Here is a 26,909-nt window from a genome sequence, read left to right as displayed (position 1 = left end):
ACTCACAACTATGGATAGATCAACTAAACAGAAAATTAACAAGGAAACACAAGCCTTAAATGACACAATGGACCAGCTAGACCTAATTGATATCTATAGGACATTTCACCCCAAAACAATCAACTTCACCTTTTTCTCAAGTGCACACGGAACCTTCTCCAGAATAGATCACATCCTGGGCCATAAATCTGGCCTTGGAAAATTCAAAAAAATTGAAATCATTCCAGTCATCTTTTCTGACCACAGTGCAGTAAGATTAGATCTCAATTACAGGAAAAAAATTGTTAAAAATTCAAACATATGGAGTCTAAATAACACGCTTCTGAATAACCAACAAATCATAGAAGAAATCAAAAAAGAAATCAAAATATGTATAGAAATGAATGAAAATGAAAACACAACAACCCAAAACCTATGGGACACTGTAAAAGCAGTGCTAAGGGGAAGGTTCTTAGACTCTTACCCTTTGAAAAAATTACTTCCTTTGAAATTTCACAAGTAGAGCAAAGTGGTACATTGCCACACAGGATATAACACATATATCCCAAAGAGGGTGTCACCACTTTAGGCAAATTTTGGTTCTAGGCAGCCTAGTTCTGATACTCCATTGCTTCTTTCCTGATATGCTCTAAATGTCTTCAGTTCAGTTCAGTTCAATCGTTCAGTCATGTCTGACTCTGTGACCCCATGAACTGCAGCACGCCAGGCCTCCTTGTCCATCACCAAATCCCAGAGTTTACTCAAACTCATGCCCATTGAGTTGGTGATGCCATCCAGCCATCTCATCCTCTGTTGTCCCCTTCTCCTCCTGCCTTCAATCTTTCCCAGCATCAGGGTCTTTTCCAATGAGTCAGCTCTTCACATCAGGTGGCCAAAGTATTGGAGTTTCAGCTTCAACATCAATCCTTCCAATGAGCACCCAGGACTGATCTCCTTTAGGATGGACTGGTTTGATCTCCTTGCAGTCCAAGGGACTCTCAAGAGTCTTCTCCAACACTACAGTTCAAAAGCATGAACTCTTCTGCACTCAGCTTTCTTTATAGTCCAACTCTCACATCCATCTAAATGTCTAAACATCTCTAAATGTCTGTTATAGGATGAATGAATATGAACATTTTCTCTTGGACATATACCTGATTTTTAGGCTAAAAGTAGAAAATACAATCTGCTTTAAAGAAATACATTTTAGGGACTTCTGTGTGGTCCAGTGGTTAAGAATTTGCTTTGCAATACAAGGGACACAGGTTCAATCCCTGGTCAGGGAACTCAGATCCCACATGCCTCAGAGGAGTAAGTCCACTAACCACAACTACTACCAAGCCCTAGTGCCACAACTAGAGAATCCATACACCAGCTACTAAATATCCTGCATGGTCCAAAGAAGATCTCATGTGCCACAACTAAGGCCCAACACAGCCAAATAAATTTTTTAAAAGTAATAATTAAAAAATTATTTTAAAAATACATTTTATAAATGACTTGTCCTTGACAGTCATTTCAGTAATATTCTAAGAAGCAGCTATATATACACCAGAAACTAACACAACATTGTAAATCAACTATATTTCAATAAAATAGATTTTTAAAACTGAGACCTGGTCAAGGAATCAGTACATTTTCAAAAGTAAATCAATTTTCACATCACAGGCCAGAGCAAATGTGTTATTGTCACATCATGTCTGTCATACAGAGACAGCCCTTAAGTTATAAGTACATATGAGCTGTTGAAACCTCAAGGCTTGGTGCCTTAGGAGCCCCGTTCTCTGAGAGCAGTGTGTATAGTATAGCTTTGGAATCAGACTGACCTGAAGTTGCGTCATAGCTTTGTGGCTTATTAGGTACATGACCATGGAATTCCTCAGCTGTGATCAGAAAATGAGAATAATTATGCACAGCTATAGGCTTGTTTTGTGGGTTAAAGAAAAAGTATATATACAGGCTAACATAAAACAGATTGTATTAACATTCTCAGGCATATTAACATTTACATATTAACAAATTATTAACAAATTTTTAAAATTAACAAATGTATTAACATTTGCAGGCATATAGGAAGCAAAGGAAAGAAGGAAGGGAAAAGAGAGGGAAGGAAAAGAAAACTGGCTAAAATTTTAAAAAATTAATTAATATTAAGGGTTCAAACAGTACTCTTAGATTTTATTTTGATGCATTTCTTCAACTGCTTTTCTTGATATTTGCTTTATTCTGAAAGAAGTTCTTATTGCTGACTCTTACCACCTCTATGTTAATATCTTAATGGTTTCCAATTTAACAGAAAAAAAGGGTCAGCTCCTCTCAGAAAAACCCACAAAAGTCTTGGCCTTACCTTGATTAAATTCATATTTGCATGTTTCCAGTCCCCAAACAATTGTTTTAAATAAGTCCAACCTAGATCACATACCTACCTCCAGAATCTGGGATGATTTCAGTTCCATCCAAAGCATGAGGACAAAAGGCACAGGGAACATTGTTCCCTAGAGGAAAAGTGTAGGTTTATTATTAGAAGAAAAGAGAATGAATCTCGGATGGCAGTTTCGGAAAGACATCTACTACATTGGTATTTGGGCTTCCCTGGTGGCTCAGATGGTCACGAATCCACCTGCAGTGTGGGAGACCTGAGTTCAGTCTCTGGGTTGGGAAAAGCCCTTGAAGAAGGGAAAGGGTACCCACTTCAATATTCTTGTCTGGAGAATTCCATGGACAGAGAGGAGCCTGGCAGGCTACAATGGGGTCACAACGAGTTGGACGTGACTGAGTGACTAAGCACATTGTCATTTAATTTATTTTTTATTTATTTATTTTTTTTAGGTGGTATGTGTTTTTTATTCAAATATAGTTGCTTTACAATGTCATATTAGTTTCAGGTATATAGAATAGTGATTCAATACTTTTTTTTTTTTAATTTAATGGCAGTTATTGTATGCATTTTTAGGTCACTTACAAAATCCTGTTAATCCCATTAAGGTAAAAAAAAATTATTGTATTTAACAACTTTACTCAGAAAATATATTTGTATTTCCAGTTTTGAATATTGCAATACAGCCCCCTTCCCTTGCTTCAAGGTGGACATAGTGAGCAAGAATTCCATCACATACTTAAGTGGAACTCTCATCTGACTTTTTGTTTGTGTTTTGTTTTCATTTTCTTGGTTTTGAATCCTTACTTCTTTATTTAACTTTTATGAACCTCAGTTTTCTTGTCATTTTCTAGGGAGTGAGTGAGTAAAAGTCGCTCAGTCGTGTCTGATTCTTTGTGACTCCACGGACTATACAGTCCATGGAATTCTCCAGGCCAGAATACTGGAGTGGGTAGCCGTTCCCTTCTCCAGGGGATCTTCCCAATCCAGAGATGGAGCCCAGGTTCTCCCACATTTCAAGCAGATTCTTTACTTTCTGAGCCACCAGGGAAGGGAGTAACCCAACCAAATTTCTTTACTTTTTTTTTTTTTTTTTAAATTTCTTTACTTTTGACCAAGGTATTGCTACTCCTTATAGGAATATAATCAATTATTTAACTTTGCTTCCTTCCTTTGTTCCAGAAGCCAGAACCTGTTACTTTTTTTTAGTTACTGTTTTTAGTAACTTTTTTTTAGTAACTCTAAAAAAATATTTTTTATCTAAGTTATTTTTGGTTGTTGTTGTTGTTTAGCTGCTAATAACTATATAGAAACCACCACTTCTGGTTTCTCCTTTTTCATTTTGACTCTAGAGAGAAAGACAGAGTACATATAGGTGTTCATTGTAGGCTCCACAGGAACTGAAATAAGGTGCCTGGGCATCTTGGATGTTGTGACTGTGGAGGGAGTCAGTCTAGATCTTTGCAAATAAAGAGGGAGTGACAGAGTTAGGAGAGATTAAGGAAGCTATCTCTCAAATAGATGGGTCATAATACTAAGGAATTCCTTTTTTTGAACTTTATTTATTTAGACTGTCCTGGGTCTTCGTTGCTGTGTGCGATCTTTCTCTCGCTGTGGTGACCTGGTCTGCTTTCTGGCTGTGGTGTGTGGGCTCTCACTGTGGGTGTCTTCTCGTTGCAGAGCATGGGCTGTGGAGCTTGCGGGCTTCAGTAGTTGTGGTGCATGGGCTTAGTTGTCCGTAGCATGTGGAACCTTCCTGGACCAAGGATTGAACCCACGTCCCCTGAGTTGGCAGGCAGATTCTTAACCACTGGGCCACTGGGGAAGTCCACGGAAATCTTAATGCATGGGTAATTGTGCTGAAGGGCAGAGGGTCTGCAAATTGTTCACAACAACCCAACCCTGAGGTATAGATAGGTAGAACTATTGGTTCCATTTTATGCACAAGAAAACTCCAGAACAGAGAGATTAAGTCATGGAGCCAGGATTCAAATTTCCTAATTCATTGTCAAAGTCTAAATTCTCAAAATTGCAAATCTCATCACAAACTTCAGGAATTAAGGTACCTACAATTCTCTTGCTTTCTTGCTATAGATTTCTTATGTTGCAGTCCATGGGGTCACAAATAGTCAGACACGACTGAGCGACTAAACAACAGCAACAAGAAGAAAGCCAAGTCTCTGGATCAAAAATTTATCCTTTTTTTCCAGATCTTACTCAAATCTCAGTTATTGTTTAGCCTCTGGTATCTCTATTAAAATGTATTTGTAGTTGGACAAAGAAATAAAGCTTTACATGAACAGCTTCTATTAGAGCAATAATTATGCTACTGCTAAGTCACTTCATCATGTCCAACTCTGTGCGACCCCATAGACGGCAGCCCAACAGGCTCCACCGTCCCTGGGATCCTTCAGGCAAGAACACTGGAGTGGGTTGCCATTTCCTTCTCCAATGCATGAAAGTGAAAAGTGAAAGTGAATTCACTCAGTCGTGTCTGACTCTTTGCGACCCCATGGACTGCAGCCCACCAGGCTCCTCCAACCATGGGATTTTCCAGGCAAGAGTACTGGAGTGGGTTGCCATTGCCTTCTCCAGCAATAATTATAGTAGTGACCATATTGCAATCATGATGCGAGAGGAATATGGCTATGAGCACTTTATGCTTATTATCTCATCTCATCCTTTCCAGAACCTGATGAGGTAGACTACCATTATTTCTACTGTAAGTATATAATATTGTTATGTAATAAAATTCTTAGAGTACACGTATGGTCATTATACCATATTTATATAATAAAACTACAACTCTGGATATGTGACAAGTTTAACAGATATTTACTTAATGAAAACATGAAGGGATTAATTAGCAATTATCCCGCTGCGGTTTTAGCCCTTCAAGAGTTCCTGGGAAAAGAGGAGCTGTCCTCTATCAGTGCTCTGTCAGAGGTGGTTTCACTTGACTTAGATGGTTTTCTTTCTTTCTTTATTCTTCCAAAATGATTCAGTTTCAGAATTGTTCTTTAATCTTTAATATCTCCATTAAGAAGAGTTTCTATCAAGTGCTTCAAAAGTACACAGTTCGAGGGAGCACTGCTTGTCCCCGGCTGGCTAGTGAAGTGGAGGAGGCAGGCATCTCAGCCAGCCCCTGAATGCTCGCTCAGAAATGCAGGCTGATGGGAAAGCACATGCCAAGAACCCATCTCCTTTCTACCGCATTACTCTCTTTTCACTGGGTTTCTGTGTGTCCTTTGTAGTCCAACCTGCAAGCTACTTTGAGACAAAGATAGATCCATCTCTGGCCAATCTAGGAATAAATTAGTTCCCCTGCTTAAAAAAAAAAAAAAAAGAATAACAGAGAATCTTTAAATATTGAACTTGTGGGTCAAAAATTTGAAATTCCTTTCCTCTTAGATTAAAACCCTTTGACTTTGTCTGAAACCGTTCCATCACATGACAGGTTTTTTTGTTACTGTTGTTGTTTAGTTGCTATCATGTCCAACTCTTTTACTTCTCTGCTAATTTGCCACCTGTGAACTTGGCACCTTTAGGAGATTGTTATGTGGTTGAACAAGGGGTAAGAATGGACCAAGTTGACAAAATGGATAAGTTTAACAAAAATATGGGACCTTCAGTTTGATACTACATTGTTGATGACAGTTATTTAACTCTTCACGGTCCAGTCATAATGAGACAGGATACCACATAAGCAAAGACCACAGAAAGGATTGATGGTAAGTGTCAAGAGGGTGTGGAGGAAGTGGGTTACAACCTCTTTTCCTAACTTGTAGTGTCTTGTCTTGCCTTTTAAGAACACAAAGAAAACTGCATGAAGCCCTGATGTATTCAGGAACACCAGTAACAACAAAAAAATTAGGTTTACTGAAAGCTGCAACACTTTTTCACCTTTTTTCCATTAACAGGGACTTGCCCTCTCCACCAAGTTCTCTTTATTTTCTTCTCAAATGTTATTTCATGTCATTGTGTCAGGCTTAGGCCATTGGAAAAGCCTATGTCCTCTGTAATTAAAGTTTTAAATAACATGCAGTTTACCTTGTGATTAAAAAAAAATTCAGGACCTCCCTGTGGTACAGTGGATAAGAATCCACCTGCCAATGCAGGGGACATAGGTTCAATCCCTGGTCCAGGAAGATTCCACATTCCTCTTGGAAACTAAGCCCATGTACCACAATTGTTGAGCCTGAATGCCGAGAGCCCATGCTTCTCGCAACAAGATAAGCTCACACACAACTAGAATAGCTCCTGCTCGCCACAACTAGAGAAAGCCCAGGTGCAGCAGTGAAGACCCAGCAAAACCAAAAATAAAATGAACAAATAAATTTTTAAGAATCAGCTGCCTTTTCTGAGTGGAAGCCTGTCGAGGATCCTTAATATCCTTCTGTAGAAATTGTGATAAGAGGACAGATAAACTTAAGTAAATCCAGGGTGTAGAGCTCCTTTAAAATGTGAGGACCTTGTCAATGGGTTAAAAAAGAAAAGTTGGTTTTGTTCTAAATATCCTCTCTGGGGCCCATTATGCATAATAAGGGGCCACAGCCCATTTGTAAGGCCTCTGAATGAACTCCATTCATCCGTACTTGGAAATGTTTCTTCAGCCACAAAGAGAAACAATAGTTATAACCTAATTTCTTTGGCACCAATATCAGCAGAGGAAAAACCAAAAGACCATTATGAAAACTCTAGTAACTTCTCTTGGTGATTATATAATTCTGTATTCATTGATCATATTTGTGTATTCAAATTTTTTAAAAAGATTATAAAGCAGTTTGGTAATGCTATAATATCACATTTCATGCATCGAGCAACATCTTAAAAATGGAGTGCTTCAAAGTGATTTGCTTATTATAGTTATTAAAGTTTATAAAAAACAAAACAAAACAAAACACACTAACACGCATCCTAAGGCTTTCAGGGGAAAGCTTTTGTATTTTTAATTACTGTGTTTTAAAATCTGATAAGAATTCAAACTACAATTTTGTTAAGTAAATCCATTCATCCGTTTCCACGTTTACCTGTAAAAGTCAGTGGAAGATAATACATCTGGAAATCGCTGTCGTGGAGCGGTGCCTGTTAATACCATTTCCAAGTGACTGTAGAGTGAACTATCTGAAGCGCAAGTCTGATCTGAGCATGTCATTCCTTGGTCAGTACCCTTTGTGGACTTCCCATTGCCCATGAAGGGAAGGCCCACATTCCACATGACTTTCCGGCTTCTGGCTTTTGCCTACCTGCCTTGTCAGCCTCTCTCATCATTCTTCCCTCAGTGAACTCTCTTTAGTGGGCCTGGCTCTTTCTTCCACATGATGTTGCTTCTGCCTGTTCTTGCCTGAAATGCTCTCCCTCCCAACCCAGTTTCTTTACTTTAATCTGACTAACCTTTACTAACCCTTGAAGTCTAGAGCCCATGCTCTGCAGATTCCCAGTCACTGGACCACCAGGGAAGTCCCTGGAACCAGATTGTGAAGGACTTTCTAAACTGTGCTTTCAAGAGTTTGAAAAGGAAAATGATATCAGCTTTATGTTTTAAAAGTTTGAAGGATGGTTTGAGCCTTCGAAGAATGTTTAACATACCCATGTAAATTAATGGCCACTGAGCTGGGAAAGATTGAAGGCAGGAGGAGAAGGGGACGACAGAGGATGAGATGGTTGGATGGCATCACTGACTCAATGGACATGAGTTTGGGTAAACTCCAGGAGTTGGTGATGGACAGGAAGGCCTGGCGTGCTGCAGTTCATGGGGTTGCGAAGAGTCAGACATGACTGAGCAACTGAACTGAACTGAAACTGAGCTAGGAAATAGCACTCTAGTCCTTTTGATGATCCCATTTTTCATGTCTCCCAAGCCCTGTGAAAAATCACTTGCTCTGATTGCATTCTTGGAGACCCTGCTAATGCATACTGAAAAATTGCCAGCTGTCAGTATTTGGCATTATGTTGTCATTTACTTGGTGAGTGATGTTAAATGTTAAAACTCAAATACCATTGAATTATATAATAATATATAGGGAATTAGTGTTCAGAGTGCACACTCTAGAGAGATCTGGTTTAAAATTCTTGCTATGCCACTTACTAGCTGTAATAGATGTGAAAAACTATTTAGACAACTAACTTAGCAAAATAAACTCCAAATGAGGGATGGGGAGACTGGGGCAAGGTTGGTAGACCGGGGCAAGGTTGGTAGACCATCAAGCAGTTTGCCAAGCATGATATTTCTTCGAATTTGGGAGTCATTTAAAAATCCAAGTGAATCTTGGGCTTCCCTGATGGCTCAGTGGTAAAGAATCTGCCTACCAATGCAGGGGATACGGGTCTGATCCCTGGTCCTGGGATCCCCCAGGTCGCCGAGCAACTAAGCCCGTGTGCCGCAACCTATTAAGCCTGTGCTCTAGAGCCCTGGAACCACAACTTCTGAGCCCACACACTGCAACTACTGAAACCAGATCACCCGAGAGCCTGTTCCCTACAACAAGGAAGCCACCTCGATAAGTCCCTGCACCGCCACTAGAGAGGAGGCCCCGCCTGCGACAGCTAGAGAAAACCCTACGCAGCAATGACTGTGTAGCATAGCCAAAAGTGAACAAATAAAGTTCTTTAAAAAAAATCCAAGTGATTCTGGCCTTCTAACACATTTCTGTTTGTTTTAACGTAAAAAGTATTGTTAAGTTAGGCAAAGGGATTAAGTTGGTTGGTGGTTATTGCCTCAAATTTTCTGCACAGTTATTTCTCCAAAAAAGCACACTATGTTTATCTTACGGCTTGAAGCAACCCCCTGGTACAAAACCATGTGAAAAACAGACTAGGAATTATCAGAAATGTAATGATAAACTCATCAGAGCAGAAGTTCTACATTAATCTTCAGCCACTGATCTAGTGTTCAAGGTGAGTTTTTAAAAAAAATCCAGCTCAATATTGTAAAATTTGTTACAGTTCAGTGTGTTACATCATTCCCCTCTTTCACCATCTCTGAAACCAGATTATTCTGACTTTCCTGGCTTCACCATTTTCCCAGTTACTCTCAGGAAGCACACCAGCTTCTCTCTCTTTCTTGTCCCCCCCTAGATATTTTAGCTAAACATTTTAATCTTTCTCCACAGAATCCACATTAAACATGTAATTATTTTTCTCACTGCCTTTTTTTTTCCCATTAATGTTCTGCTGTCAGCTGTTCTGTTTTTATTATTATTAGTTGTTGCCTGGACCATCACTTGGTTTGTGGACAGGTTTCCTCCATGCATTTTCTTTTGCCTTTCATTTAGTCTATGTATACAGTTCCTTCATTTCTCTCATGATCAAATACAAAATTAAATATTTTCAAGACAGGCCTTTCCCACCATATTATGTTGACCTTCCTTTCCAACCTAATCTTTTCCTACTCTCTACACGGTCCATATACTACGGCCAAACTGAACTGTCCACTCCTCGTGGAGCACTCTCAAGCTTTTTTATCTCCTAACCTCAGCATCAACTATTCCCACTGCGTCCCACTATTGTGTCCATTTTCAGAGCCTGTCTGAAAGGCTTTCTCCACCATAAATCATTAAATGATCATTTCAACTGAAGGTATAGGATTTCTTTCTCCTTTTGTTTATTCATTCATGGAATAAATGTTTATCAACTATCTAATATGTATCAAATGAGAAAAGTCCTGGGAATTTAACAATGACCTGGGACAGAATTGGAACCCACCCTAATGGGGATTTTAACCTAACATAAGAGAAAACTTGATAACTTTTTTCAAGTGTAATGGGTTTTACAATACTCTGTGCAGCATGTTTAAAAGAGTATAACTTAAGCTGAGAGTCAGGTATGGCTTCTCTGAGGTGAGGTACAGAGAGAGATCTGGAAATGAAGATGTAGCTAGGCAGAGTGGGAGGGGATTGAAGAAATTTGGGGACATGACAGTGTTCTAGGCAGAGCAAACAGCACACGCAAAAGCCATGAAGTAGGAATGGGCATGGCATATTTGAAGAACTGAGAAAAGGCCAGTTCGAATAGCCAGATGGATGTAACATGAACCATGGGACAGGGGAAACTGAGACATTAGCTGATTCATATCTGTTCTTAAGTCTTCTTTTGTCTTTATGTCACTTTTTCATATTTCTACCTCACTTAAGAGAGACTCATTCATGGAGCAATGGCTAAAGCTCTGCCTCTTTGCTAGTTCTAGTCATAGTTCAAGTATCATGCGACCTGTACCTTGGAGAGGTAACCTACCATGAGCTGGAGTCTAGTCCTAAGTAGTACAGGTTAAGAATCTCAAGTTGACTCACTAACTAAAACTTGCTTATTAACCAAAGTAATATGGTTTATGCATTATAATAGTGTCAATTTATCCAGTTATTATTTTGAATCAATAGGTTGTATTTGTATCAAAGAGATTTTACTGTACTAGCATACTATATATAGTAATTGCCTTCTGCTCTTCCCTAAGAGCTTATTGGACACCTTCTTACATGAGGGGCTCATCTTCCAGCGTCATAACTTTTTGCCTTTTCATCCTGGTCATGGGATTCTGGTGGCAAGAATACTGGTGTTGTTTGCCATTGCCTCTTCCAGTGGTTCACGTTTTGTCAGAACTCTCCACTGTGACCTTTGCGTCTTGGCTGGCCCTGCACAGCATTGCTCATAGCTTCATTGATTTATGCAAGCCCCTTCCCCAGGACAAGGCTGTGACCCATGAAAGGAACAGACCAGAAGGTGCACCCCTTCCTTGGTAGGGTATGATCCAGAGTTTTCATGTATCACTTCTGCTCATGTACCTTTAGCCAGAGCTTAGTCAATTGGTCACATGTAGCTGGAAAATATACTGGAGCATGTGGTCTGTAGCTGAAACTTGTAAGAATTTACTACTAAAGGAATTGGACTTTTGAAGGACAGCCAACAATCTTAGTCACTGTCCCCTTTTATCAGGAGAGTAAACGTTCTTTGGGCACCTTCATTCCTCCTTTACCTCCCAGCAAATTTCTGCTTACGCCGGAATTGGGTCATATGGTCACCTCTAGAGACAAGGAAGCTGAAGAAACAGGAAACAGGTTTTACATGATTGGCTTTGACCAAAGGCTCCCAACGTTTCTTGGTTCACAGCTCCCTTGGGATCTCAGTAGATATTTTCATGGTGCCAAGTGAAAGTCACTCAGTTGTGTCTGACTCTTTGTGACCCCATGGACTACTTAGTCCATGGAATTCTCCAGTCCATGGAATTCTCCAGGCCAGAATACTGGAGTGGGTAGCCTTTCCCTTTTCTGGGGGATCTTCCCAACCCAGAGATCAAATCCAGGTATCCCGCATTGCAGGCAGATTCTTTATCAGCTGAGCCACCAGGGAAGCCCAAGAATACTGTGATGGGTAACCTACCCCTTTTCGAGCATATCTTCCCAACCCAGGAATTGAACCAGAGTCTCTGCATTGCAGGCGGATTTTTTTACCAACTGAGCTATCAGGGAAGCCTCAAGATATACATAATAGTTCCATTTACAACTTAGTATCCATTTGAATAAATTATGCACATAAGTTGAAAGAACAATAACAGCCATGTGTTATTAACGAGAATTCTGTATTGGGTATTCCATAACTTCTCAAACATTGGAATCACACTGGACATTGCCATTTCTCATTCTACATGCATTTCATGCCATATTTTCTTTTTCAGTCAGCAACCACTGAAAATCCAGTGTTGCAGGGATATGGCATAGTCTAAAGGTATGTGGTAATCTCATGTGAAAACTGCACCTTAAGCTAGTAGTGCATGCTGCCCAACAGATAGGGAGCTCCACTGTGCTTCCCTTGAAAATGAAAATATGCTATGGCCCCCAGTGAGTTTACTCCAGTGTCCTTGGAACCTGGGCATACAGTTTGGGAATCACAGGTTTTAAACTAATCATGACCCAGTATGTGAAGCTGGATATATTGCTCTCCATGCAAGAATCAGTTTTCTTTTAAAGAAAAAGAAAGGATAGTGGAAACTGTTTAGGAAACTAACAATTGCTTCCTCAATCTGCCCCAGCCCGACTATGTACTCTTTTAGAAGAGAGGCTATGACTGCTTTTAACTGCTGTCTTGTGTTTAGCACAGTTTTTCTACTTAGAAGGAGCTCAATGCACATTTATTAAATGAATGGAGAAATAAAGACCATGTGGTTAACAGTATGGTTGATTCTATTAACCACAGAATGCCAGAGTTTAGGAACTTTGTTCCCTATACAATGAGTCTCTATGTGAATTCAAGGGCATGGACTTTGGCTTCCTTATTTCTTAGAGCTCAGAGTCCAATAATGATTTGGCATATTGTGGGTGATAGTGTTGGTTGGATGAATGAGTGCATGTCTCAGTGAGAGCTGATTCTGTCTGCAAAACCATTAAGAAGGCGTTTCATTACACTGATAATGAAAATGCTTATTAGCGAGCCCTCAATATAAATGCCCATGCTGACTGCCAAGAAAGAAAAATAACCACTCCATCTTATCACTATGGATCTAAAGCTTTCTTTTATTACCACAGTCACCACTAGAAAAACTGACAAAAAAGAGAAAAGCAGAACTTTTTTGAGATAGGAGAAGGACTTTTTCTGCAATGGTTTTACATTGTCAGCAGCTAAACTGTTTCACAATTAAGGATCATTACATAAAGACTAGAAAGTGACTTTTTACACAAAAGCCATGAAGCTTTATAAGTATGATAGCTATTTGAGCAAAATTTGTCTTTCTCCTCTTATCTTCTCAGCTCAAATTTATTTTTCTGTATTTTCGTGTTTTTGCAACAGAGGAAGCCATTGATGCTTTTTGCCCTCGATTTCCCTCATACTAAAATGTATAATTCTATGACACTCTGTAGAAGAATGTGCATGCACTGGCATGTTAGAATTATGTCTACATCTAAAAATTGCCTATGGTTATCTTGCGCTTCTAGTAGTATATTTAGAAAGTTATTTATGTATGTGTCTCCATCACTAAATCAAAAGTGTTTTGAGGGTAGGGTCTATGTCCTTTTCATTTTCGATCTGGGGCTTCCCTGGTGGCTTAGGCTGTAAAGAATCCGCCCACAATGCAGGAGACCTGGGTTTAATCCCTGGGTTGGGAAGATCCCTTGGATAAGGGAATGGCAGCCCTTTTTAATTAGAAGAATGTTGTGCTGCTATTTAGTCACTAAGTCAGTCTGACTCTTGCAACTCCACTGTCTATGGGAATTCCCAGGCAAGAATATTGCAGTGGGTTGCCATTTCAGGATCAAACCCACATCTCCTGCATTGGCAGGCAGTTTCTTTACCATTGAACCACCTGGGAAGACGTAATAGAAAAGCATTAGCAAACAAACGAAAGAATAAATAAATAAAATATTCAGAGGAGCCTGGCGGGCTACAGCCCATGGGGCCGCAAAAGAGTCAGATGTGACTTAGTGACTAAACAGCAGTGCAATGTTCCCTTCTAACAAGGGATCTTCCCAACCCAGGGATCGAACCTAGGTCTCCTGCATTACAGGTGGATTCTTTACCACCTGAGCCACCAGGGAAACCCATTTTAAAATATGTTAATTAATTATTTATTTCATAGTAAAAACACAAGATTTGGTATCCAACATTAAAGATAATTATATTTTTCCATTTACAAAGCAATGAAAGTAAGTTCTGATTTCCCTTAGTTTATAGGAATACTGAAGGAATTAAAGTAGAGATGATTTTGGCTCTCACAAAATAAACACACAGTGAGTACTTAACAGAACACTGCAAGGGAACATTTCATGCAAAGATGAGCTCAGTAAAGGACAGAAATGGTATGGACCTAACAGAAGCAGAAGATATTAAGAAGAGGTGGCAAGAATACGCAGAAGAACTATACAAAAAGGATCTTCACGACCCACATAATCACAATGATAGGATTATTCGCCTAGAACCAGACATCCTAGAATGTGAAGTCAAGTGGGCCTTAAGAAGCATCACCATGAACAAAGCTAGTGGAGGTGATGGAATTCCAGTTGAGCTATTTCAAATCCTAAAAGATGATGCTGTCAAAGTGCTGCACTCAATATGCCAGCAAATATGGAAAACTCAGCAGTGGCCACAGGACTGGAAAAGGTCAGTTTTCATTCCAATCCCAAAGAAAGGCAATGCCAAAGAATGCTCAAACCACCACACGATTGCACTCATCTCACACACTAGTAATGTAATGCTCAAAAATCTCCAAGCCAGGCTTCAACAGTACGTGAACTGTGAACTTCCAGGTGTTTAAGCTGGTTTTAGAAAAGGCAGAGGAACCAGGGATCAAATTGCCAACATCTGTTGGATCATCAAAAAAGCAAGAGAGTTCCAGAAAAACATCTGTTTCTGCTTTACTGACTATGCCAAAGCCTTTGACTGTGTGGATAACCACAAACTGTGGAGAATTCTTCAAGAGATAGGAATGTCAGTCCACCTGACCTGCCTCCTGAGAAATCTGTATGCAGGTCAGGAAGCAACAGTTAGAACTGGACATGGAACAACAGACTGGTTCCAACTCAGGAAAGGAGTATGTCAAGGCTGTATATTGTCACCCTGCTTATTTAACTTATATGCAGAATACATCATGAGAAACAGTGGGCTGGATGAAGCACAAGCTGGAATCAAGATTGCTGGGGGAAATATCAATAACCTCAGATATGCAGACGACACCATCCTTATGGCAGAAAGTGAAGAAAAACTAAAAAGAGCCTCTTGATGAAAGTGAAAGAGGAGGGTGAAAAAGTTGGCTTAAAGCTCACATTCGGAAAAGTAAAATCATGGCATCCGGTCCCATCACTTCATGGCAAATAGATGGGAAAACAGTCGAAACAGTGACAGACTTTATTTTGGGGAGCTCCAAAATCACTGCAGATGGTGACTGAAGCCATGAAATTAAAAGACACTTGCTCCTTGGAAGAGAAGTTATAACCAACCTAGACAGCATATTAAAAAGCAGAGACATTACTTTGCCAACAAAGGTCCGTCTAGTCAAGGCTATGGTTTTTCCAGTAGTCATGTATGGATGTGAGAGTTGGACTATAAAGAAAGCTGAGTGCCAAAGAACTGATGCTTTTGAACCATGGTGTTGGAGAAGACTCTTGAGAGTCCTTTGGTCTGCAAGGAGACCCAACCAGTTCATCCTAAAGGAGATCAGTCCTGGGTGTTCATTGGAAGGACTGATGCTGAAGCTGAAACTCCAGTACTTTGGCCACCTCATGCAAAGAGCTGACTCATTTAAAAAGACCCTGATGCTGGGAAAGATTGAGGGCAGGAGGAGAAGGGGAGGACAGAGGATGAGATGGTTGGAAGGCATCACCGACTCAATGGACATGAGTTTGAGTAAACTCTGGGAGTTGGTGATGGACAGGGAGGCCTGGTGTGCTGCGGTTCATGGGGTTGCAAGGAGTCAGACATGACTGAGCGACTGAACTGAACTGAACTGAGCACTTAACTAGATGTAAATCAGTGTCCAGGCATCAGACTCATGTTGTGGTTAATTTTATATTCCTAAACTTATATTTTAAATGCATTTAAAGAAGTTTTTTTCTGAACACAAATGAAATACACGTGCTGGTTGCAAACAATTAAATCCTTAGAAAAATATTTAACAAAAATATCAGAGATGACTTCTGTTGATAGTTCAAAGTAATTCCTACAATTTTTTTCTGTGGATTTATACACGCATAATATTGTCACAGAAACAGTAGTAATATTTTTACAATTTTGAGGGGCAACTGTATAAATGAAATTGAATTATACTGTGCACCCTATTTTGCAATTTCTTTTTTTTTTTCTATGTAATGTATGTAAACTTTCAAGTGTAAAAGATCTTTCAACTAGTAAATATAAATTTCCCTCATTCTGTGTAATTGCTAGATCTTGCATTTAGATATTCATAGAACCCTGTACTCTTACTTTGAATTACTTATTATAGTGGTAATTTGAATTATTATTTATAAAACTGTAGGTTTTTTCCTGTCTCCCTAAGCAAGTTTTACATTCCGTGCCTAACACACAGTATCTGAAACATGCACACATAATGTCAATAGATGCTATGAATGAATGCATGAATGGGTTAACGGTGGGCTTCTGACCCAGGACTCTCTTTACAAAACCTGTTCTCTTGCTGCATTTCATGCCGCCTCCCCTTCGTGGTTTTTGTAAATGTTTTGAGGATTTTCGTATTCTCGTTATTTATGCTTACATTATTTTTAGCTTTGTTTAGTATGTTATATGGAGAAGGAAATGGCAACCCACTCCAGTGTTCTTGCCTGGAGAATCCCAGGGATGGAGGAGCCTGGTGGGCTGCCATCTATGGGGTCGCACAGAGTCGGACACTACTGAAGTGACTTAGCAGCAGCAGCAGCGGTATGTTGTAGGTCAATGTGCAGACAGAGAAATAAGCATTTTAGATATTCAGAAGTGTAGGAATAATAATTACACAGTGACAAACCTAATCGTCATTTTAAACCACTAAAGTCACTGGAGCTTGTGTGTGTGTGCTAAGTCACTTCAGTCCTGTCCAGCTCTTTGTGACCTATGAACTGTAGCCTGCCAGGCTCCTCTGTCCATGGGGTTCTCCAGGCAGGAATACTGGAGTGGGCTGCTGTGCCCTCCTCCAGGGGATCTTCTGGACCGAGAGACTGAACCCGCCTCACTTTCCTCTCCTGCATTGCAACCGGGTTCTTTACCACCAGAGCCACCTGGGAAGCCCCCACTGGAGCTTCCTACTTTTCAGAATTAAAAAGACAATAATAAACATTCACAAAGCAGCTTTCTTTCACTTTTCTGACATATTTCTTGGGCCAGTCTCTTTAGTCATTCAAGAAGAAAGAGTTTCTAAACTAAAATAGTTATATAAATTAACTGATAAATGGCAGAGACTGATAGTTATCTCCCAATAGTAGTTCCCAGAGTTGTAGCAGGTCAGATTTGTGCCCATTTGCAATGGACATTTTATTTCCAGCTTGCAACCAGGCGTGGCCAGCAGCATACAAATGGAAGTGTCTTTTGGCAGTTTTTTAATTGATTAACTAATTAATTATTGGCTGCACTGGGTCTTCGTTGCTGTACGCAGGCTTTCTCTAGTTGCAGAGGGCAGGGGTTAACTAACTCTCTAGTTGCGGTGCACAGGCTTCTCATTGCAGTGACAGAGCACAGTCTCTTAAGTGCACAGGCTTCAGGAGTTGCAGCATGCAGGCTCAATAGTTGTGGCTTTCTGGCTTTAGAGTGCAAGCCCAGCAGTTGGGGCACACAGGCTGCGGCATGTAGAATTTTCCTGGAGCAGGGATAGAACCCATGTGCCCTGGGTTGGCAGGCAGCTTCTTTATCCCCTGCACCACCAGGGAAGTTCCTCTTGTGGCAGTTTTCATGAACATTCTTCAGGAGAGAGCAAGATGTAGGCCTCTTTACTCCTGTCCTTTGAGCCTTTCCCTGTTTGCTGCACTGGAATGTGATGCTGCCCTCTCAGACCATGAGGTTGAAGCCCCGCAGTTCAGAATATCAAGATTAATGACTCCTGAATTCTTGGCAGTTTGGGTCACAATGCCAGTCATGAACCACTTCCTGGATTTTTCTATGAGACAAAAACAAATTTCTCTCTTTATTAAGCTATTGTTTCTGTCATTTACTCACAAAGCTAATCTAAGCTAATACAGATGTTGAATCTGGAATTTCTAAGAAAGTCCCAATTTTATGGCTTGTTATTTGCCATATATAAAGAGCCCCTACCAAAAGCATTTCACCAAAGGAACTATATGTGGCATTACTCCTTATTTATTAAAAAAAAAAATGAGGGCTAGAAAAGTTTCAATTCAGATTCCAGGTCCATTGTGCTTCATAAGGGACTGCAGTTATATGCTAACTGACAAATAATAAAATAGAATACAAGGTCGATAATAGCATGTCCTTATACAGCTCTGTTATTTGTTTCATGATATTAATCTCATCTAATCCCTCAGAACCACTCATAAAGTAGGTGCGTAGATGATAAAACTGAACCCCAGAAAGCGTCATCTGTACCAGGTAACAGGTCTAGAGAGTGGACTAGTTTCCTGGGTTTTAGTTCTTTATGCTTTTTATCATATCATTTATCAATCTTGTCAAACCTCATCATAAAGTTTATTATTTTGCATTTTATTAACCAAGTTTAATAAATGATCTATTTCATCTTCATTGCAGACCATAGAATGTCCTTTCACATCCATATCTGCACAACTGAGAGGGAGCATGAGCATCAGAAAAGATTTTTGTATATTAGTACGGTACTGTTTCTCTCTTCCTCTAGGAAGAAGGAGACATTGGAAGAAAGAGTAAATAAAGATATCTGATCTAAAACACTCTCTTGGTTCAAGAAAACAGTAGTACCAATTACCTATACTCTTGACCTAGCTAATGGGTAAAGATGTATCATTTCCAATTAAAAAAAAAATCAAGGAATCCTTTAATTGACCAAAGCAATATGAGTCTGATTGAAAAATCCACATGCAAAAAGAAAAAAAAGAAAAATCCACATGCATTAAAAAAACCCAGTTGCTGATTGCAGCTTCATAGTTAGGTCAAGCTGAATTTTTTAGTGTGTAGTTTGCATTTGGGTTCATGCCCCAGTGAACTTAAATTTCAGTATTATTCAGTTTCCTGACACAACCTTAGTGAACAATATTTTGCTCCACTTCCTATGTAATTGTTTAGGTAACTGCTCCATATTGCTTTTGCTATAGCCTTAGATTATCAGAAGGATAATCTATGTTTTAAAATAATATGACCTTGACCACTTTCTCCAATGCACTTTAAAAAGAAACCATTTTTGGGGGGTCTCTAATAGTTTCTTTTTTAATTTGTCTGATTTTCTTATTGCATAGTTTGCTCCTTTTTGCTTGTGTGGAATAGGGACTGAATGTTGATTACTGCAAGCTTGGATTCCTTCCAGGCATTAATTCTGGGACAAGTTCTCAGTCTGTTGGCACCAAAACCTACCTCTTGCGCTGTCCTACCCTTTCCTACCCACAATGTGACATAATACCCACTCTTTTCCCAACATGTAATAGGAAGGATGGGAGCTCTTTTAAGAATATCTGTAAATTTAAGCATTCATAGATCTCTGGGTAAATATAAATAAGGCCCAGGGAATTTATTAAGGATAATAAAACTAGTTGCTGTACTATTTTTTTTTAAAGGAGATATTTTAAACCACTTCCTGGCAGTTCCATCATTAGAGTTGCCTCTAACTGAATGTTCTTTAATAGCCAATTCTTATACAACTTCCTTTTCCTTTTTTACAGCGTGTAACATTTTACTTAAATGACTTTTCCTGGTATAAATTACATTTGCTTTTCAGAGGATTGGGAGATGTAACTATTGTAGCCCCCCGCTCTTTTGCTGCATCCCACTATTGATTTGAGAGTTCAGATTCCTAGTGTTTTCACTTTCATATTTCCAAGCTATGATAACCTGAGTGTGGTAAAGCTTTGAAATGAAAGTTTGAAGTCCTGAATGTTACCAAATAAACTTTGACCTATCAGTGACCTCTACATTTTTCATTAGTAAAATATATATGTAATAACTAGTAGCCAATTGGTCTATATGTTTGTTTGGGCTTGTCTAACTAAAATCAGAGAAACAGTAATTAAGTTCTAGTAATTAATGCTAAAAGAATTACAAAAGAAGGGATTTTCATCATTTAATTGGCTTGGATTAAAAAAAAAGGAAGAACTATTCATGTGATAATGTTAGAAAAACATTATCACATGAATAGTTTAAAAAAACCAGCAACCGTTTCACTATTATATTTTTTCCAAAATGTACCTCCAGAATTACAGTGATTTTTCAACAATTCTAAGAAAGTAGGCAAAGTAAAGTCATAATTATATTTAATTTGTTAAAAACCAAAAGTAAAGTATCCTCTTTTATGAACTCTTGATTCTTTCGCTCCCTTGCAGCCCCAACTTCATTAGGCATAAAAACTTCTGCAATTATTTCATAATCCAACAGTTTCTACCTTCTCTGAACTGTTATATACCTCATGTGTCTTATAACACTCATTTTAATCCTTCCTTATATGCAGTGTTGTAATTATTCTCTAGAATTTTTAAAAAATGTTTTCCATACTCTAAAGTGAATATTAACTTTTTGGAAAAAAAACACTGTACGGTATCATTTGCTCTCAAACTTTTATCTATTAACACAGAATAAATTTCAATAGATAAACTATGACTTAACTAGCTCTATAGCTCCTTGGCACTGGAATGTATAAACACAATTGTTGGGGCAATTCATATTAGTCTGTGAAGTAAATAAGAAAGTTATGATCAGTATCTCAAAATACTATTTATACTGTAATAGTATACTATTTCCTTCAAAAACAAATTTTGTCTTGACAAGCGTAACATTCCATATAATCTACTGTAGATCCAAAGCATAAGAATCTTTGAATTATGGAGAGGCAGATAGTAACTAAAGCTTTACAACCTTAATATTTTGCATTTTATAATGTTCTATATTTTTCAAAATGTTTTCATGTATCTCATGGAGGTAGACACAAAACATACTTCAGTGCTACAATATATCATTTAATAATGAATATTAGGTTTTAGTTAAAATTCTTTAAGAGACAATATAGAATGGTGGAAAATTAGAATCAAAATGCCTGAGTTTAAATCCTGGTTCTGATACTTACAAGTTGTGCAACCTTTGTCAAATTATTTAACCTCTCTGTATCTCATCTATAAAATATATATAATTATAATAATTGGTTGTAATAATTGAATTAATACATAAAACACTTAGAATCATGCTTAGAACTTAAATATAATTAAATAAGTATTTTCTTTTCATTACTATTTGGGAAAAATTTTTAATGTTTTATAGGAAGGAGTGACAAAGGATGAGATGGTTGGATGGCATCACCAATTCAGTGGACATGAACTTGGGCAAACTCCAGGGGATGGTGAAGGACAGGGAAGCCTGGCGTGTTATATTCCATGTGATCGCAAAGAGTTGGACATGACTTGGCAACTGAACAAGAACAACATTTCTAAAACAGTTGAATTCAGATTCTTTACTATAAATTTTATATAAAAATAGATCAGCTGTTGTTGATAAAATGATTTCATTTCTCTAACTACAATGTGAGAAACATAGTTTTAAACACAGTGCCTTAAACTTTTCTATAAACTATTCCTCACCAAGCATATGGGACAATTTTTACTATATAGTTCACTTTCTATAGCTGTATAAATGTTTAGTGGAATGTAGTCAAATTTGATCTCTTGTTTTGCTTGCTAAACTGTCTTGGGCAAGATTTTATTTGTCAATTGAAACCTATAGAAGTAAATATATACGTACGTGTGTGTATATATACATACCTATATGTACACATGTGTATATACCATATATATATATATATATACCATCATAGAAAAGATATGAAATCTCTCCAATGCCACACTGTTCCTCCCAAAATTATCCTTATAATCCCATTCTCCAGAGGTTTGTTACATATTCTCCATGGTTTTTATATAAGCATGTGATATGTCCAAATGCATACATACATGATAATTTTTTCCCATAAAATAAGGATTATGCCATTTGTAATAGGCTTTATGGTCTCTTATGTTTTTTTTCTTAATATATCACATACATCTTACTATATTAATCCATATAGATTTACCCTCGTTCTTTCCTTTTCAATTTTTGGTTAAATTCAGAAGCATGTAAAGACATGTACAATTATGTATGTAAATAAATATATGCATAGTGAGCATCCAGACATCCACTTCTCAGCTTGAGAAAAAGAACATTGCCAGTACATTGGAAATCCTATCAGTTCAGTTCAGTTCAGTTACTCAGTTGTGTCCTATTCTTTGCGACCCCATGAACTGCAGCATGCCAGGCCTCTGTGTCCATCACAAACTCCCGGAGTCTACCCAAACCCATGATCATTGAGTCAGTGATGCCTTCCAACCATCTCATCCTCTGTCGTCCGCTTCTCCTCCTGCCCTCAATCTTTCCCAGCATCAGGGTGTTTTCAAATGAGTCAGCTCTTTGCATCAGGTGGCCAAAGTATTGGAGTTTTAGCTTCAACATCAGCCCTTCCAATGAACACCCAGGACTGATCTCCTTTAGGATGGACTGCTTTGATCTCCTTGCAGTCCAAAGGACTCTCAAGAGTCTTCTCCAGCACCATGGTTCAAAAACATCAGTACTTCAGTGCTCAGCTTTCTTTATAGTCCAACTCTCACATCCATACATGACTACTGGAAAAACCATAGCCTTGACTAGACGGACCTTTGTTGGCAAAGTAATGTCTCTGCTCTTTAATATGCTATCTAGGTTGGTCATAACTTTCCTTCCAAGGAGTAAGCGTCTTTTAATTTCATGGCTGCAATCACCATCTGCAGTGATTTTGAAGCCCCCCAAAATAAAGTCAGCCACTGTTTCCACTGTTTTCCCATCTATTTGCCATGAAGTGATGGGACCGGATGCCATGATCTTAGCTTTCTGAATGTTGAGCTGTAAGCCAACTTTTCACTCTCCTCTTTCACTTTCATCAAGAGACTCTTTAGTTCTTCTTCACTTTCTGCCATAAGGATGGTGTCGTCTGCATATCTGAGGTTATTGATATTCTCCCGGCAATATTGATTCCAGCTGTGCTTCCTCCAGCCCAGTGTTTCTCATGATGTACTCTGCATATAAGTTAAATAAGCAGGGTGACAATATACAACCTTGACATACTCCTTTCCTGAGTTGAAACCAGTCTGTTGTTCCATGTCCAGCTCTAACAGTTGCTTCCTGACCTGCATACAGTTTTCTCAAGAGGCATGTCAGGTGGTCTGGTATTCCCATCTCTTTCAGCTTTTTCCACAGTTTATTGTGATCCACACAGTCAAAGGCTTTGGCATAGTCAATAAAGCAGAAATAGATGTTTTTCTGAAATTCTCTTGCTTTTTCGATGATCCAGCAGATGTTGGCAATTTGATCTCTGGTTCCTCTGCCTTTTCTAAAACCAGCTTGAACATCTGGAAGTTCATGGTTCATGTGTTGCTGAAGCCTTACTTGGAGAATTTTAAGCATCACTTTACTAGCGTGTGAGATGAGTGCAATGGTGCGCATTCTTTGGGATTGCCTTTCTTTGGGATTGGAATGAAAACTGACATTTTCCAGTCCTGTGGCCACTGCTGAGTTTTCCAAATTTTCTGGCATATTGAGTGCAGCATTTTGACAGCATCATCTTTCAGGATTTGAAATAGCTCAACTGTAATTCCATCACCTCCACTAGCTTTGTTCATGGTGATGCTTCCTAAGGCCCAGTTGACTTCACATTCCAGGATGTCTGGCTCTAGGTGAGTGGTCACACCATCATGGTTATCTGGGTCATGAAGATCTTTTTTGTACAGTTCTTCTGTGTATTCTTGCCACCTCTTCTTAATATCTTCTGCTTCTGTTAGGTCCGTACCATTTCTGTCCTTTATTTTACCTTTTAAATTTATGCATTATATATCTTTGAGAAGCAAAAAAATCTCTCTTATTGGTAGCCTGTAGATAGAACAGATACTCTGTTATTTGAATTTTTAAAATTTCTAACTTGACTTAGATTTTATTTTGGCCTACTATCTATAGAAAAAAGAAAGTATAACATTTTGAGAAATAGAAAAAAATTTGATTTATAGTTTCTTGAGAATATAATATTCTTGAAGGTAGTTTTTAAAAATGTTTAATATATTTAATGTTTTTAATATGTTAGAAAAGAAGTGTAGTCTCTATTTTTTTTTACCCTCTGCTAATTGTATTCTGTTTGTTATTTAGTTCATATGCATGAAATAACTAAACCTTGGCAAGAGTTTTTAGCTGGGCTCAGCTTTTTGTAAGCCAAAGAGTTTTGAAAGAGGATGGGCATTCTTTAGCTCCAAAATGTTGACTCTGGATTCAGCAGCTACTAAGTAATAATAGACTACCCACTGACTTAAAGGTCAGAATCATAGAATGATTAGAACATCATGATTATGTGAAGAAAAAACATTGCATCATTTAGTGCCAAGTTTGAATTAGATTGTGTTCTGTGACCTACTTTTCTTAGATTCATTTGGTCTCTATGAATAAAACACGTACCAGTAATCTCTGGAAACTACTGGTCATTATTTAAAATTTGAAAGATTAAAGAAATCATATATTATTGAATCTTACCTTCCTGGCAATACTAACGATGGTTAATTTGTCAAAAACTATATGATAAAAAGAATGGGAAGCCCCAGAAGAACATTATAGTGTACAAAAACTAAGACAAATAATTTCACTGGAAGCCTTGATGTAGTCAAGTACTGTAAACTTCACTAGTACTTATACAGGTTACTGGTTATACAGGTTATACTGGTTGTGTTATTTTCTGTGTGTTTACATATACATATATATGCACACAAAACATAATACATATACATAAAATAACAAGTGAATATACAGTTCAAATGCATAAAATGTATCTTTTTAGGATACAATTCAGTGGTTTTTAGTATATTCACAGTTGTACACCCTCACTAGTATTTAATTTCAGAACACTTTCATCACCCCAGAAAGAGACCCTGTACCATTAACAGTCACTCCCCAAAGCTGATTCTCTGATATAAGCCTCTGAATAGACTGACCAAGAAAGAGAGAAGACACAAATGCAGGTTTTAAAGGGATAGGAAGAGGATATCATTATCCTTATTATTATTATTATGAACAACTTTGTCAATAAATCTGAAAATGTAGATGGAATGGACAAATGTCTAGGAAAACATAATTTACTGAAAGTAAAGAAAGAAAAAATACGGAAATCTGAAGAATCTTATAACTGATACAGAAAATGAATCCCTCATTTCTGTCAGTGGTAATATCATTTATCTAATACCAAGCCAGAATTAAAGGGTGAGACTGCCTCCAGCCTGTGTATTGCCTTTGTAGAAATCAGAAAAAGGCACTGTTTCCAAGGGCACATGCCAGGGGACAGGATTTTATGAACTAAGTGTTGGATGTCAGCTCCCATGTGCCCTTGTCAGCTTGGCACACTTACTGAACATGCTGTCCAACTGTATGTGGCAGCCTGGCCTTGGCCTTCTCCCTTTTTTCTCCCTCCCCCACTTAGATTCAGTTAATTTACAAATACTGCCAAGTGCCTCCAAAGTATATCTTGCAACCGCTCTCTTCTTTTCCACTCCTTCCACCTAAGCCTGGCCACCATCATGTCCCACCTTGACTCCTTTCCCCCTCCAATCTATTCTCCATACAGCAGTTGAAGGGATCATCTTAAAACTTAAATAACATCAATCTCCTGCTTAAATTCTTCAGTGGCTTCCCTTTTCATTAAGAAAAGTATCCAGACTCTTTCCTATGAACCACAAGGCTCGGCCTGATCTGATCGTCTATGTTTCTAGCCTCAACTTGGGCACTCATCTCTTTGCCTTCTCTGCTCTAGCCACATTAGTCTTTGTTGTTGCTCAGTCGCTCAGTTGTGTTGACTCTTTATGACCCTGTGGACTGTAGCATGTCAGGCTTCCCTGTTCTCCACTATCTTCCAGAGTTTGCTCAAGTTAAGGTCCATTGAGTCATGATGCTATCTTATTTCACTAGTCTTATTTCAGTTTAATTAGTCTGTAAAGATCTTTCTTGCCTCAGGTTTTTGCATGTGCCAGCCTTCTTTTTTGGGATAGTAGAAATAACTGCTATTTGTTTTGTGCTTGCTACACACGAGAGACTGTTCTAGGTACCTTCTATATGCATACATTTAATCCTCACAACAGCAGTGTGGAACAGGTACTATCGTGTTCCATATTTTACGGATGAGGAAACAAAGACACAGAGAGATTAAATACATTGCCCAAATCCCCACAGTGTGTAACTAATGACACCAGGATGAGCTTTTCCACTGTGTGTAATGGCAGCCCCTTGTCATCCTCTAGGTCCTGGCATATCGACCCTATCCTTGGGGAAGCTGTCTCTGGTTGCCGTATATAAGGTAAGTCTCATTACAGGTCACCATCTCAGCCACTAGTCTGTGTACTTCATAGTACATACTATAACTTACTGTTATGGTTTTTATTGTTTTCCCCTGTCTTTCTCATTAGAATATAAGCTCCACAAGGACAGGAACTTACTATGGAAGCATTAATGTGCTCAATTCTTTAAAATATAAAATAATGAAAGAGAAAACTCTTTCAACATCTAGCACATTGCTTTGCCACAATAAGCACTCAGTACATGCTACCAAAGCAATAAGAATAAGATATCTTTCCTATTCAGATACTTACCTGCAGAAAATAATTAAATCTTTTACAATTTAAAACTAAGTGAAAAAAAATACTACTGAAATTACTCCTCAACCAATTTAGGTGTTTCCAGAAAGAATCCTGCCTATGTTCAACTTACTGTAAGGATAACCAGACAGATAGTAAGGAATGTGTCTAAGTTGTCTTTTCATAAAAAGTCACTGTGAGGTTTTTTCTTATTCTGGACTAGATTCAATGGTGTTAGTAGTAATCGTTATTTCAATTAGTTAGGAAATACATCTAGTATTTTCTTTTTGGTTGAGTGACTT

At 38.4% G+C, this 26,909-nt stretch overlaps 1 long non-coding RNA gene across 10 annotated transcripts in view; it reads left to right on the top strand.

The window, feature by feature from the left end:
- LOC122676600 overlaps positions 1-26,909 on the top strand; it is a 123,701-nt gene that overhangs the window by 53,090 nt on the left and 43,702 nt on the right. For 6 of the 10 annotated variants that reach the window (XR_006335613.1, XR_006335609.1, XR_006335610.1 and 3 more), the window contains one exon: positions 26,275-26,330. This is a non-coding gene — a long non-coding RNA (uncharacterized LOC122676600). Of the gene's footprint in view, positions 1-5,045; positions 5,079-12,023; positions 12,074-26,274; positions 26,331-26,909 lie in introns of all 10 variants that reach the window. The other 4 variants (XR_006335617.1, XR_006335616.1, XR_006335612.1 and 1 more) reach the window with 2 other exon arrangements.

The sequence above is a fragment of the Cervus elaphus genome, chromosome 20, assembly GCF_910594005.1.
Source record: "Cervus elaphus chromosome 20, mCerEla1.1, whole genome shotgun sequence".
NCBI lineage: Eukaryota > Metazoa > Chordata > Mammalia > Artiodactyla > Cervidae > Cervus > Cervus elaphus.
The sequence above is the reverse complement of the archived record's forward strand: the minus strand, read 5'-3'. Positions and strand labels throughout refer to the sequence as shown.